This window comes from Chionomys nivalis, chromosome 3 (assembly GCF_950005125.1).
Source record: "Chionomys nivalis chromosome 3, mChiNiv1.1, whole genome shotgun sequence".
Taxonomy (NCBI): domain Eukaryota; kingdom Metazoa; phylum Chordata; class Mammalia; order Rodentia; family Cricetidae; genus Chionomys; species Chionomys nivalis.
The window spans coordinates 90,440,053-90,454,955 of record NC_080088.1 but is presented as its reverse complement, the minus strand read 5'-3'; the positions used below and the strand labels follow the sequence as shown (position 1 = coordinate 90,454,955).

The following is a 14,903-nucleotide window of genomic DNA, read 5'->3' as shown; positions in this document are numbered from 1 at the left end:
CCAGGGAGGGCGAGACCGGGAAAGGGAGAAAAAAAAAATCTGTTGAGCTCAGAGGAAGCAAGCCAAGCCCAAAAGTGCTTGGCTGGCCACGGCGGCCAGAGGGGGGGGGGCAATCCCCCAGACTTTGTACTTTTAATTTTGCTCCTTCAGCAAAAAAAAAAAAAAAAAAAAAAAAACTTTCGGGGCTGAGTGGCCGGGAACTGCGTACGGAAGATCTACCTGGCTGGGGACGCAGGGAATGTGGTCCTCGCCCAAGGGACTAAATTGGGGTGGCGGGGTCCCCGCACCCTCTCCGCAAGCCCCCAGGAGCCCGAGCCCAGCTAGGCATTACCTACCCTGGAAAAGAAGCTCGGGAAGGCAGAGAGCTTGCAGATCCTGCCTCGAGAGCAACCGTGGTTATAGGATTTTAATTAAAACAAAAGGAGCCCGCTCTTTCGCCCTGCTCTGCGGACTCAGCGTTTTCGCGCTGCTATTTTTTTTTTTAAAGAAAATCCATTTTTAAGGCAATTTTTCTGAGGGTTTTTTTAATGAGCTAGTTAGCGCTCCTCCGTTCTATTTTATTTTCTCCACTTTTAGAAAGAAAAGAAAGAGGGGGGAAGATTCGAGAGAGAACTGGGGGTGTCTAATTTAATTCCAGGATAAATTTGAAGGAAAAAAAATTCGTCCTCTTGAGGGCAGTTTCAAGTTGCCCTTCCTGGAGCTTCCTGCGCTGGTTTCTAGGCTGCCCTCTTTGGGAAGCTGGAGCCCGGTGGGGAGGGGAGGAGGGAGGAGTGAGAAGGAGAGAAAAGAACGAAAATAGCCCGAGCCAAGGGGAACTTAGCGGCGGTGTCCGCGCGCTTGGAGCTGGGCGTACGGGTCTCAGTGGCAGCCAGGGGCGACCGGAGGCGCCCGGTGCAGCCCGGGGACGGCCAGGAGCAAAGACGGAGAAAGGGGGGTTAGAGAAAGGAGGTATTGTGTCTGTGTGCCTTAGGGGAGGGGGGGTTGATGGTAAGAAATAAAATAAATGCCGTTAAACTGCGCTGGCTGTAGAAACAAGAGAGGAACGAGCTGAGGGGGTGGGGGGCGTCTAGTGCCCTTGAGCTTTATCAGAGGCCTTTGTGGGTTCCCAGTTAAACCCTCCCACGCCTCAATCCCAACGCGTTCCCCCACCCCCATCGCCCTCCGATATTCAGAACGCAGGCCCTGATCTCCCCCAACCCCCTCATCCCTCCCGGGATCCAGAATGTTTTCTTTATTTTAATACAGCTCAAGAAAAAATACGTATCTTGAGAGAGATGGGGTGGGGGAATGAGCAGAAGGCTTGCGGGGTTGGAAAAAAACAAAGGCCTATTTTTATAAATGTTTAATGTTTTCACCCCTGGATGCTCCAAGACGCCGTAATTGTGACGGCGGGGTATTGTGCCATAAATCATTTAGCTGCTAATAAAAAATTATTCCGATTTGCCGATGGCGTTTGCATTTTTCAAGTGTGCGCCCTGTCGGCATGGCATACCGACCCAGAGTTTCATTAGGGCCTTGGCTGGTGTGGAACGTGGCCCTCTCCCCTCTGGAATGTGCGGCGCCCAGGGTCCCCTCTCGACCTGCCACTCGGCCCTCGGGCCACCGGTGCGTAGGACCTGGGGAACCGGTGGCGCCGGATTCCCAGCCCCTGGGCAGGGGAACTCAGGCTGAGACCCTCCCGCATCTCTCCACGCAGCCAAGTACAAGTCTGCGGAGAGCCCCGGTCTCCGCGCCCGTGTCCCCCCACATTTAACAGCGACCGGGAGCCATGTTGGGGCGTGGGGACTTCCAGAAAAGCAGAGGTTGCACCGCCACCACCACTCCAGAGAGCCTCCCGGTCTGGGGAAACGACCTCCAGGCCAGGCTGAGCCACACTCAACTACAAAAGCCTGGTATACTCGTCCTAAAACGGAGCTGGTGACAACCGCACGGACCACGGGTCCAGGCGCCATCTTCCGCGCCCCATCCCCCCCCCATCTCTCCCGCTTGTTTACCCAGCGGGATCCGTGGCCAGAAAAACTGCGTTGACGCAGTGTGTGTGTGTGTGTGTGTGTGTGTGTGTGTGTTGTACTTGACTGAATGGAAAATCAGTTGGGGGTGGGGGACCTCCACACAGTCCCAGGGTACAGTTCCTGGACAACAGACCCGGGCTGGCCTGTCTGGTCCGGCATGGTTGTCCCCGGCCACTCCTGAGGATTTTAGTGTGTTCTTCCAGATCCCGGTCTGGACGCTCTCAACGAATCCCCACGGACCAAACTGAAAGCTCTTTGTTGTAAAACCAGAGGACAGGCCAACCTTGAGCGCGGCTGCCTCCCCTGCGGTGCGCCTTTGTCCAGCTCCAGGGAACCCCGCTCTTCCCTCACTTCTGCCCCACGAAAGGTTGACCCCTCATCTTCCACAATTCCGGTGTTGCTATCGATGTGGACAGGTTTCCACCCATACTCCTCCATAAGGGGAAGAAGGAAAAAGAAACAAAGCTAGTTTCCATTCCTCAGAGAGGACACCCAAACCACCTTCTATCCGTTGCCCGATCCAGCTCTTCCCAAGGAGTGGAACTCCACTGGAGACTTAAGGGGACCTCAAGAGAAATCTGTTGTGCCTCCCGTTGGAGAAGCCACAGTAGTCTAAGGCGCGTGTTTCCAGTAGATCCTAAATCCGGCTAAGAGCTCCCGGCCCGGGCTCCGCTAAAACCCGGAGAGGCCGCGCCGGGCCCAGCCACGCTCGCAATCTCTCGCTGAGGCTGGCCCATCAGCAGCTGGGTATCCTGAAGAGGTTCTTCCAGCCAAGGGCAACCCAGGCCCGCCAGCAAGACCAAAGATGTGGTGCCAGAGCCTCGCACTCCACCCAGACCCCAGCGCGCAACCGATAACCCCGGGGCGGTGGCACCGGGCCACTTCGGATTTCTGCTCCTCTCAGCCCCGCCTCCGACCCTGGCCTCCTCCTCTGGCCCGGGTCGGGTCTTACATTCCACTGTCTGGCTCAAGACGCTTTTGGTGCGCGGGGACCGGGTAGGGTCATAAATCTGCGCGCTGGCCCTCCTCCCCGAGGCAGGGCCAGGCACTCTTCTCTCCTTGGTCACGGCCTGGGGACCCCGAGACCACGCAGGGAATCAAGCCAGGAGCTTCCCCATTCGCCAAGATCTGCCTCACCCACTCGGTGCCAGCACCGCGAGTGTCGGGCCTCACAGATCACGATCTGGGGTAGGGGTGTCTGGGCCCGGGCACTTCGTGTAGGAAAGTTCGATGAGTCTGGGTGGATGGGGTGGTTATTTATGCCAAGGAGGGGGCTCTGGACTCCATATTAATACCAGCCTTTACACGGGATTTATTTTGGGGGAGGGGAGCATCCAAGAACCGACCGAGGTGGCTACAGGCATGGTATTTGGAGGCAGGACCTCCTAGACTTCCCTTGACTCCTTGCCAAGGACACCCTGAAGCATCTCCTTCCCAAATCCACCACCCGCCTTTGATACCCAGAACTGAACCACCCGGAAAGCAGGTCATCTGGTGGTGGCGGCCATACGGTGACGGTTACCCCTAAGGGAGGAACTACCAAGGTGAATGCATTTGCCGTTGGTTAATAACGTCTAATGCCACAAGAATTTTCTTTGCACAGGGACAGGCAACAGACCATTATGCTGGTCTCCTTGAGTGCATGGGGCCTAGGGTGGAGACAGCAACAGTGGGGGCGAGCATTCAACCCCCCCCCCCAGTACATATCAGTGTGCAGGGACGTGGAAACCTTGCTCTCACTCACGGAACTCTTGGGTGTCCCTACGATGTCTCAAAAGCACTCTTAGGGGGGCCGAGGGATTTGGGCTGGGCTCAGAGAAATATGAGAACTGACCGGGTGGTAGCCTAGCAGCCAGAGGCTCCAGAGGCTGCAGATCCACATTCCGGGCCAAGCAGTCTAAGCAAGGCCCCAACGAAGCGCTTCGGGAAAAAAAAAAAAAAAAAGCGTCGCCAGTTTCATCCAAGGTTAAACTCCACCGCAAGCGTTTTTCTTTTTCTTTCTTTTTTTTCCCCCTCCCTCTCCGGAATCAGAGAGATAGCGTTACTGCAAATAAATCAGCTCCCCGGCTGCCCGCTTTAGAGCTGCGGTGACCTTGGGGGGAATGTTTTCCTGCTAGACCTGTACCAGGACTGGCGTGGGGGAGGGGGCCCAGTGTCAACCCACGCACCCCCAGAGAGACGGGAGAGGGGGTGGCCAAGGACACTGGTGGGTATTTATTGTGGCTTGTACGCCCCAAGGGGAGCTTCGAAGGAGCTTAAGGGGTACTGTGGTTATTTAAGGGGTACTATGCCTCGTAAGGGGGAGTTGGCTGCTGCGAAAACACCTGTGAACCCCAGACTGCGGTGCCCTCTCCCGCAAAACGCCATGCTAGTCCCTGAGGAATGGGGAACAAACCGCGATGGACAAACTAGGCCTCTTTGGGGACCTCGGGTCTTTGTCTGGGTGTGACCGGGTGTGTTCCGCAGCGAGTCTGTGCGGGGTGTGACTAATCGGATTTATGTGTGTGAGTGCCGGGGTGACTAATGGAGGGCTTGGCAGCACGTGTGTTTGGGGAGGGGCGCTGCACCTAGGTGGGGACTCGGTGCCCCAGGAGGGGGCTGCCTGATCTCAGAAGTTCCCTCCCCTCCCCCTTTCTCCTGGCTCCCAGCTTTGTTTGGGCCTCTGCGGGGCTGGCTGGCAGGCCCGAGCATGCTAGGGAGCCGTGGCGCAAATTCCACAGCATGCCTGGCGCCCAGAGGGAGCTCTTGGCCTCCCGCCTCTCTAACCCACGTGGTGCCTCCAAATCTGGGCTGGTCGCTTCCAAATTGGGGCTGTCCCACCCTCTGTGGCTGAGCCCTCCCAGCTTCTACGTTGCCCAGGGAAGCCACTGCAGACTCAGAACTCTGTGGTCTAAGTTTGTCTTAAAAGAATTCATGGAGGAGATGCCGGAGGTCACACCCGCTCAGCTAGGAAGTTGCTTGGGCTGGGAGTTCGGGGTTTCATAGGACTTTTTTTTTTTCCTTGTAGCGCTGTGACCAATCACTCCCACAAGTCTACCTGTAGGCTACACCCAAAGCCAGCCACAGGAGCCTCTGAAGCCGGAAGCCGGTGGTTTTCCGTAAATCTACACAGGCCAGCCAAGGCAACGTAGTGAGACCTCGTTCCATAAAAAGGAAAATAAATAAAATCCTAGTTTTCATTTTCTTTTCCAGTTACTTATAACGGTGCCTAGTTATAACCCCAGAATCCGAGAGTGGAAGTTAGGGGAACAGGAGTTCAAGATCATCCCCCTAACTACATAAAGACTCTCTCTCTCTCTCAAAAATCAATCAAGGAGGCCAGCAAAATGGCTCAGCAGATAAAGGCACTTGCCCAGGGCTGACAATCTGAGGGCCATCCCTGGAGGAAAGAGAATAGACTTGCAGACATGCTCAGTATATACACAATAGATAATGTTTTTTTAAGTATACTTTTTTTTAAGCCACAAAAATCAAGAAGAGTCTCTGGTGGGTAGGGATGGGTGTGGTAGAAAGGTGGGTGCTCCTCCTGTGCACATCCACGGACCCCAGTACAGATTTGGAAGTCCACACACCTGGAGAATCCACATCTCCCCTCTCCCCTTGGACCTTAGGATTTCTCACCCATTCCCAGACCCACAGCCTCTCTGTCGGTTACATGCTGCTGTCTGGCGTCCTTACCAGGCAGAGACACCTCATCAAGCAGGGCCCTAAAACCCAGGGAAGTGGGGGCAGTCTAAGTAAGGACAGGAGAGAGAGAGAGGTGGGTTGACCCTGATCAAATCTGAGCCAGTATCTCTCTCCCCCCATGCTCATATCTCTCTCTACACTCGTGCACGCATACATACATACACACACACACACACACACACACACACGCCGCCTTTTTCCTTTTATCTTTCGTTGGCATGCATTTTCTTTCAAGCAGGAAAGAAAAACATTTCCCATGGCTACAGCTTTGAAAGCCGCTCTCCTCTCCGTGCCAGCCGGCACCCACTCCCACTTCAATCCCTTCCCATCGACCGAGAGTCAAAAACAAACCCACCAAGATTAAACCTGACAGGCGCTCACCCTTCAGAGCTTCAGGGCAGGACACCTCTGTGTTTGCGCCCCAGAGAGGAGGCAGGGGCACCCCACCAACACCTGTGCGTGCCCAGGTTCAGCAGCCGCGGTACGATCTCCAAAGAAACTTCGAGAACTGCTCTGGCCGAAAAGATCTGCCCTCTTGATTATTTTTTGCAGGGAACCTTGATTCTCCTCCAGGATGCCCCTTGCCAGACTCTGTTCCCCTGGTACAGCGCCCTCTTTTCAGGGGCTCTGTTACAGACTGAAGGACACCCCGACCTCTAATTTCTGTGTGTGGAAGCAATCTCAAAATTGCAAACAGCCTATCATAGAGGGAAGTCATGGGCTCTCGGACACATCGAGTAATGCCAAATTAAAATTCTTACAGCGGTCACAGACCCCTTCCGAAGGTTACATGAGTAGTAACAATCCACCGGGCTGTTTGAGGGTCACCCACACTCCTGTGAGTAACTCCCATACTTCAGTTCAGTAAATTCCTTGGTTCACCAAGTTGGACTTCAGGGCAATCGGTGCTTGTGTGTAGGGGTGGGGCGTGGGGTGTGGCGTATGTGCAGGGTGTCTGGAGCTACTGGCTCTATAGCCCTCCACCCTCTTCCCTTGAGACAGGGTCTCCTACTGAACAGAGAGCTAGAATGGCCGCTTGGAAGCCCCAGCAATCCTCCAGTGTCCACACCCACCCACCCCCAGCCCCTAGAACAAAGGTTACAAGTGTCCCAAGTGTCAAGCCCTCTTGCTTGCTCAGCAAATCTTCTTGCCCCCACTGAGCCATCCCCCGGCTCCTGGGATAGTTACTTTGACCCACTGTCAGGGTTCCACCTGGGAAAAGTTAACCTCACCTTTAGAGCAACAATACTTCAAAATGACCTTATATGGGAATGGGAGCTTCCCAGGGCATGGGCACACAAGAGGCTCAAAGTCAGGACAAACCTGAGCTGCCCGGGGAGACTGTCTCGGGAAACAAAGAAAATTACCGTTTTAACCTTCTCTGTGTGCGCACACGCGTGCAAAGATGTGTACGTGTGTGGTGACCCGAAGCTGGCGTCAAGTGTCTTTGTTGCTCTCTCTCTACTTGATCTACCAAGGCAGGCTGGCTCACTGAGCCTGGAGCTGAGTGATTCTGACTAGTTCAGCTCCCTGGCTTGCCCAGGAATCGTCTGCCTTCGGAATGCCCGCATTACTGGTAGCTGCCATACGTGCATCTGGGCATTCAAACTGGTCTTCACACTAGGGCCTATTTTAACCACGTTGTTTGCTTGTTTGTTTGGGTTTGTTTTTGTTGGAAAGGGGGGGTTGTTGAGACAGGGTCTCACTATATAGACCAGGCTGGCCTTGAATTCTTGCCTCTACCTCTCAAATTTTGGGATTAAAGATTTATATCACCACTCCCAGATTAACTAGTTTTACTTTTTATTTATTTAATTACTTACATTGTGCGTGTGTGTGTGTGTGTGTGTATACAGAGCACGCTCATTCCACAGTGCAAATACGGAGGCCAGAGGGCAACATGCAGGAGTCGGTTCTCACCTTCTACCATGTGGGCACTTAGTTTCAAACTGTCAGGCTTCGTGGCAAATACTAAAGGTGGAGTAATGAAGGAGGGTCATCTGTCTATCTGTTGCTTTCATTGGTTAATTAATAAAGAAACTGCTTGGCCTGATAGGGCAGAATTTAGATAGGCGGAGTAGACCGAACAGAATGCTGGGAAGAAGGCAGTGAGGCAGATGCTATAGCTCTCCTCTCCAAGATGGACACAGGTTAAGATCCTTCCTGGTAAGCCACCACCTTGTGGTGCTACAGTGGAGACATGTCACTGGACTGCCATTGTAACCATTTTTTAAATATTTTATTTTTGTTTTAATTTTGTGCACCCCACAGTGTGTATGGGTGTGTATCTGTGCATATGATGCAGTACTCAAGCAGGCCAGAAGAGGGCATTGGTTCCCCTGGAGCTGGACTTACAGAGGGACATGGGTGCTGGGAACTGAACCCAGGTCTTTGCAAAAGCTCCAAGCGCTCTTACCCACTGAGTCATCTCTGTAGGCCTACATGCTAACTGCATATGCAGTACCGTAAAGCCATGACAAGTATCCAGCCTCAGAACCCTTTCCTCCTCCCCAGCTGAACCTCTGTCCCTATCACATACAGCTCCCCAGTCCCTTCTCCAGCCTCGTCACCTGCTTACCACTCTAGTTTAGATCAATTTCATTGAGACCGTGTGTGTGTGTGTGTGTCTGTGTGTGTGTGTGTCTGTGTGTGTATACATGTATGTGTATAAGAGCTCACAGGACAGCTTTGGAGAATCAGTTCTCTCCTACTGGGTGAGTCCCGGGGTTATCCCTGCAGAAAGCACCTTCACCCACCGAGCCATGTCAATGGCCACCTATATTCTTCCCCTATGTTCTTCCCGACTGGCTCACTTCACTCAATGTGATGTTCCCAGGCTCACCCGTATTGAAGCGTCTCTCAGAATGTCCTTTAAGTGTAGGTAATACTCTGCTGTGCAAATGAACATTTTGTTCATTTGGTCACCTGCTCCTGCATGCTGTCTTAGTCTGTCCTGTGCGGCTGTTACCAAATAACAAAGAGTAGCCGATCTACAATGTAACTTTCTATCTGAGAGACAGAGGCAAGAGAACCATAAGTTTGAAGCCAGTCTAGACTTCTGCATAGTGAGCATCTGTCTCAAAACAAAAACAGAAACAGAAAAAGCTGGGGAGTGCTAGTGCACTCCTTTAATCCCAGCACACGGGAGGTAGAGGCAGGTGGATCTCTGTGAGTTCACAGCTAGCCTGGTCTACAGAGCGAGTTCCAGGACAGTCAGGCTGTCCAGAGAACACATACAGCTCTTGCAGAGAACCTGAGTTCAGTTCCCAGCACCTACCTCAGGCAGCTCATTAATCCTTGAAATTCCAGCTGCAGGGGATCTTCTTGCTTCGGGGAGTGCCTGCACTTGTCCACATCCACACAGAGAGACGTAGGTGTATACACACTGTTAAAGTAAGCAGAATAAAACACTTGCTTTAGTAACAAATGGGGAGAGAGAAAGGAGGATTCCCGGAGAGGGAATGACAAGCTCTGAACTAACATAAAAGAAAATACTGGAAATTGGGTCAGGCATAGTAGCACACATCTTCAATCCCAGTTCTTGGAAGGCAGAAGCAATTGGATCTCTGTGAGTTTGAGGCCAGCCTGGTTTATATAGTGAGACCCTGTGTCTCAGTCAGTCAATCAATCAACAAATAGGTATTTAGCTTTGAGGAGTAGATGATTTTAAATTTTTATTTGTACCCAAATGAATGAATTTCAGACATATCTTTTTTTTTTTTTTTTTTTTTTTTTTTTTTTTTTTTTTTTTTTGGTTTTTCGAGACAGGGTTTCTCTGTGGTTTTGGAGCCTGTCCTGGAACTAGCTCTGTAGACCAGGCTGGTCTCGAACTCACAGAGATCCGCCTGCCTCTGCCTCCCAAGTGCTGGGATTAAAGGCGTGCGCCACCACCGCCCGGCCCATAATTATTTTTAAAACTTTAATTTAAACTTAGCCTGGTGGCAATGGCGGGCCCATGCTTTTAATCCTAGCACTCAGGAGGAAGAGGCAGTTTGAGGTCAGTGCCCACAGAAAGAGTTCCAGGACACCCAGGGTTACACAGAGAAATCCTGTCTCGAAAAACAGAACTTATGCCGGGCGGTGGTGGCGCACACCTTTAATCCCAGCACTCGAGAGGCAGAGGCAGGCGGATCTCTGTGAGTTCGAGACCAGCCTGGTCTACAAGAGCTAGTTCCAGGACAGGCTCCAAAACCACAGAGAAACCCTGTCTCAAAAAAAACAAACAAAATCCTCGTTTGTATAGTGGTGAAAAAAAAAAAAAGAAAGAAAAAAGAAAAACAGAACTTATTTTTTTCCTTGTATTTTATGTGGATGAACATTTGCCTGGACTTATACACCTGTGTACCGCATGCATGCCTGATGCCACGGAGTTCAGAGGTGGGTGTCAGAGCCCATAGAATTGGAGTTACTAATGGGTGTGAGCTACCATGTGGGTGCTGAGAACCAAACCTGGGTCCTCTGGAAGAGCAGTCGGTCCCTCTAACCGTTGAGCCATCTCTCCAGCCCCAGATATGTTTGTTTTCCTGTGTGTGTGATTCCTGTGTAAGTGTGCTTTCCTGTGTTTGTGAGTGTGGAGGTCAGAAGACAGCCTCCCTCGAGCATGAGTCTTTGACTTTCACCTCACGATGAGGCAGGGGTTACCAGTTTTATTTGTATTCTATGTACACTGGTGTTTCGCCTGCATGTATGACTATGTGGGTGTGTCAGAGGCCCTGGAAGAGCAGCCAGTGCTCCTAACCCCTAAGTCATCTTGCCCACTCCTCTTTCTCAGTTTTTGATATAAGATCTCCCTAAGCAGTATCCCTGGCTGACTTCACAGTCTCAATCCTCCTGCCTCACCCTTCCCAGTGCAGGGATTACAGGTTTGAGCCACCCTGCCCAACCATTCCTTTCTGAAACAGGGTCTCACCATGTAGCACCAGGCTGACCTGTAAAAATGGCAATCCTCCTGCCTCAGCCTCCTCAATGCTAGGATTACAAATTGTGTGTCACCATGCCTAGCTTACACTGTCTTAAATAAAAGTCACCAGGGGCTGGCACGGTGGCCCAGCATGCAAAGGTGACTGCCACCAAGCCTGACTTTGAACTCACTCTCTAGAACCCATGTGGTTGGAGAGAGAGAACCCATTCCCGAAAATTATCCACTGAGCTCTTCACACGGCTGAGGCATGAGCAACCTCACACGGGATAAGCAAATAAATGTAATTTTAAAAATCGTTTAAAGGCTGGAGAGATAGTTTAGTGTTTTTTTTTTTTGTTTGTTTGTTTTTTGTTTTTCGAGACAGGGTTTCTCTGTGGTTTTGGAGCCTGTCCTGGAACTAGCTCTTGTAGACCAGGCTGGCCTCGAACTCACAGAGATCCGCCTGCCTCTGCCTCCCAAGTGCTGGGATTAAAGGCGTGAGCCACCACCGCCCGGCCAGTTTAGTGGTTTAGAGTCCAGTTCCCTAGCAACCACAATGGAGTGGCCCACGACTGCCTGTAATGCTCACTCCAAGGGATCTGACGCCCTCTTCTGGCCTCTGTAAACACTGTATTCACTTGGCATTAACTCATACACACACATAATTACAAATAAAATTTTAAAATAAATTATTTTTTAAATGAGTGACAGAAGTTGAGCATAGTGCAGTGTAGGCCCATATTCCCAACTCCTGAAATGTGTAGGCAGGAGGATCAAGAGTTCAAAGGCAGCATAAGCTACTTAGTGAGTTTGGGTCCAGCCCGGGATACATGAGACGGGTCTCCAAATAAAAAGTGGGAAGGGGGCCAGTATATGTAGCTCAGGGGCAGAGCACTGGTCTGTCACACCCGAGGTTCTGTCAAAAGAAAACAAACTGATGATGGCACATGCCTTTAATCGCAGAACGTGGGAGGCACAGGCAGATAGATTTCTGAGTTTGAGGCCAGCCTGGTCTTCCCAGTGAGTTCCAGGAAAGCCAAGGCTACACAGAGAAACCTTGTCTTGATAAACAAAACAAAATCTGACTCTTACAAACAACCACCAAGCCCACACACCTTAGGGTGACTGGATCTAGACCACACCCCCCTGGCTGCTGCTGTCCCTGTCTCGTCAGTTTCCCTTCCCAGCAGCCCCTTCTCTCCCGTAGACGTGTGTGTGTGTGTGTGTGTGTGTGTGTCCTCTATATGTTTAGGACATGGTCAATTTCAGATTCACAGCAAGGAAGGGGTGGAGAGTTCCCCAAAGCCATATTGCCAGCAAGTCTGCCTAAGGCAGGGATTGACCCAAAGACCTCTGAGGCAAGAAGGTCACTGTGGTCATGTCCAGGAGGCCAGATCTATCTCAGGATGTGTCTGGGTCACAAACCCAGAATGCAGGGTCTCCCCCCGCCCACCAGCTTCCTCCCCTTTCCCCCATTCTCCCTCCTCCTGTCCTTTCTACTCCCTCCTTCTTCATCTTTCCCATTTTCTCTCTATTCTCCTCTTCCTCATCCTCCTGTTTTGTTCTCCCACCTTCACAGGGGCCCTAGTGCTCCAATGCCCTCTTTTGACCTCCGCCAACTCCTGCCAGCCTGTGGTGGGCACAGAGACACACACTCACACATACACATACAAATATGAATAAACAGAGTTTTGAGTGTCCTCCCGTGGCAATGAGGCCAGCCTTCCCAAGCAGCTCTTGTGACCCGTTATTTTCCTATGACAGTCACACAACGTCCCTTTCGTCAATGACAATGTGCCCTCAACACTCCCTCGTGCGTCTCATAATCAACAACACGGTGTGACTTCTAAAGCATGGCGGAGCCGGGCGGTGGTGGCGCACGCCTTTAATCCCAGCACTCGGGAGGCAGAGGCAGGCGGATCTCTGTGAGTTCGAGACTAGCCTGGTCTACAAGAGCTAGTTCCAGGACAGGCTCCAAAACCACAGAGAAACCCTGTCTCGAACCCCCCCCCAAAAAAATAAAACGTGGCAGAAGGGACAGTCAGGCTCGGCCTCTACGGCAGCTTTCACATGTAGAAGCCACCAGGAAGACGTCGGACAGTGGAGGCTGCCTGGCTCTGGGGAAGCACATGCAGCAGGGAGGGGTCAGGCACAGGAGTTCCAACCGATAGAGGTGAGCCAGCCCCCGAAGCTAAGGGCATCTCTCCAGAGTACACAGAAGCAAGTGGAGGCTTGTCACTACCTGGTGGCTCAGGAATCCCAGCACTCGGGACAAAAGCAGGCATATCTTTGCCAGTTAAGTCAACCTGGTCTACATAACAAGTTCCAGGCTAGCCAGTGCTACACAGAAAGAGCCTGTCTCAAAAAGAAAAAGAGAAAAAAGCAGATGAGAAGGAAGAAGGAGAAACAGAAATGGCTCGGGGGCTCAAAGTTCATGGTGCTCTTCTAGAAGACTGGAGGTTTGGTTCCAAGAACCCGCATCTCAGCTCACAACCATCACTAACTCCAGCTCCTCTCCTCACTTACTTCACCCATGCACCCACAAGCACACACACACGTGAACACACAATATTTTAAATAATAAAAGTATTTTTCTAGCCGCGTAGTGTCAGAACATGCCTTTAATCCTGGCACTTGGGAGGAAGAGGCAGGTGGATCTCTGAGTTCGAAGTCAGCTGATCTACAGAGCGAGTTTCAGGACAGCCAAGGATACAAAGAGAAATCCTGTCTCGAAAAACCAAAAATAAATATTTTTTTTCTTCTCACTGTATAGCCAGCCCTAGCTGGCCTGGAACTCACAGAGGTCCTCCTGCCTCTGCTTCCCAAGTGTAAAAATAAAACCTTAAAAATAGATATCAGGGGGGCTGGAGAGATGGCTCAGTGGTTAAGAGCATTGCCTGCTCTTCCCAAAGGTCCTGAGTTCAATTCCCAGCAACCACATGGTGGCTCACAACCATCGGTAATGAGGTCTGGTGCCCTCTTCTGGCCTGCAGACATACACACAGACAGAATATTGTGCACATAATAAATAAATAAATATTAAAAAAATTAAAAAAAAATAGATATCAGGGCGGGTAAGAAGTAAGGATAACAGAAGGACCTCCAGCCTGCTCAGGATGCAGAAGAAGATACCATATTAGCTATTTTTCTCGTGGTTATGGCAAAATACCTGGCTAAATTAAGTGATAAGTACAGTACGCGGTAGTTAGTAGGGCGGGGCAGTCATGGCCGTGTATGATGGAAGCAAATGGCACTCGCTAAGAAACAGAGAGCCCACTGGAATGGGAGCAAATGTAACTGCCAACCCCACCCCCACCCTCACCCCCAGTGAACTGCCACCAGCTAGGCCAATTTCCCAAAACCAATGCCCCCAACTGAGGACCAAGTGTCCCAACCCATGAGCCTGGGGGTGGGGGCTGGCAGCTGGGGGCGCATTTCAGACTCAAACCATAACAGAGAATCTAAATGATGTGGGGGTAAGTGCTCGGTTCCCTCCAGTTAGAAATCCCAGACAGGGAACCAAAGCAACCGTGCTATCAGAGTCCAATTTAGCAACCCAGTGAGTGTCCTGGGGTCACTTACAGGAGCATGGAGAACTCGAAGGCAGCTGCATCACTAAAAGTCAGTCCCAGGCAGGTGGCCACTCCGGGATGCTGAAGGCAAGAGCTCTCTACGAACTGCCCCAGTCCAGCCCCGGACTGCCCGGTGGTTCCTGAATCTAAACTCTGCCTCTGCCGCAGCCCATCCTTCCCTCTTGCGTAACCTCGGGGAGGGAGGGGCCTTGTGCGTCTGGTAAATTTCAGACTCCCTGAAAGGAGTGTGCCGCTACTTCCTGAGTCCCAAGGAGCCTCCCCTCTGGGATAGAAGTTTTCCACGGGGAAGAAATTGCTGCAGTCCAGTCTCCAATCAACACAGCCCTCCTGCGAGACTGACTGGAGTAGGGAAACAGTGCCTTTCCATGGCCGGGGAAAGCTGAGTGCCCGTGCCTCACATGGCCAGCCCAAGACGTGGTGTCTGGTGAGGCAGCTTCCTGACTAGCAAACATTTTATCTCTGAGTGAAAGGGCCCTGGGCCTAGCTATCATGCCTCAGGCCTAATATTTAACCTGTGAGCCATCCCTGGCCTGTCGTTACAGTTCTGTGTCTCCTCTGCCTAACAAACTCCTGTTGGTCCTTGAAGGATCCACCGTGCGGAATTGAATTCCTCTGAACCCAAGAACGCAAACAAATCTCCTTTCCCGCAAGTTATCAGGTGTTTTGCCACAGCCACGCATGGGAATTCACGAATAATTCCCTGTGGGGTTT

At 51.6% G+C, this 14,903-nt stretch overlaps 1 protein-coding gene across 3 annotated transcripts in view; it reads right to left on the bottom strand.

Moving 5' to 3' along the window:
- The window catches only part of Tnrc18 (trinucleotide repeat containing 18), a 110,003-nt gene extending 95,741 nt beyond the window's left edge, over window positions 1-14,262 (bottom strand). The window contains exons 1-2 of one of the 3 annotated variants that reach the window (XM_057765983.1): window positions 14,182-14,262; window positions 8,977-9,084 (exon numbers count right to left, since the gene is read on the bottom strand). The gene's annotated coding sequence lies outside the window, so the exon portion shown is untranslated. Of the gene's footprint in view, window positions 1-335; window positions 632-2,513; window positions 2,782-8,976; window positions 9,085-14,181 lie in introns of those variants that run through there. The other 2 variants (XM_057765985.1, XM_057765984.1) reach the window with 2 other exon arrangements.
- Between the last annotated feature and the right edge of the window lie 641 nt (window positions 14,263-14,903).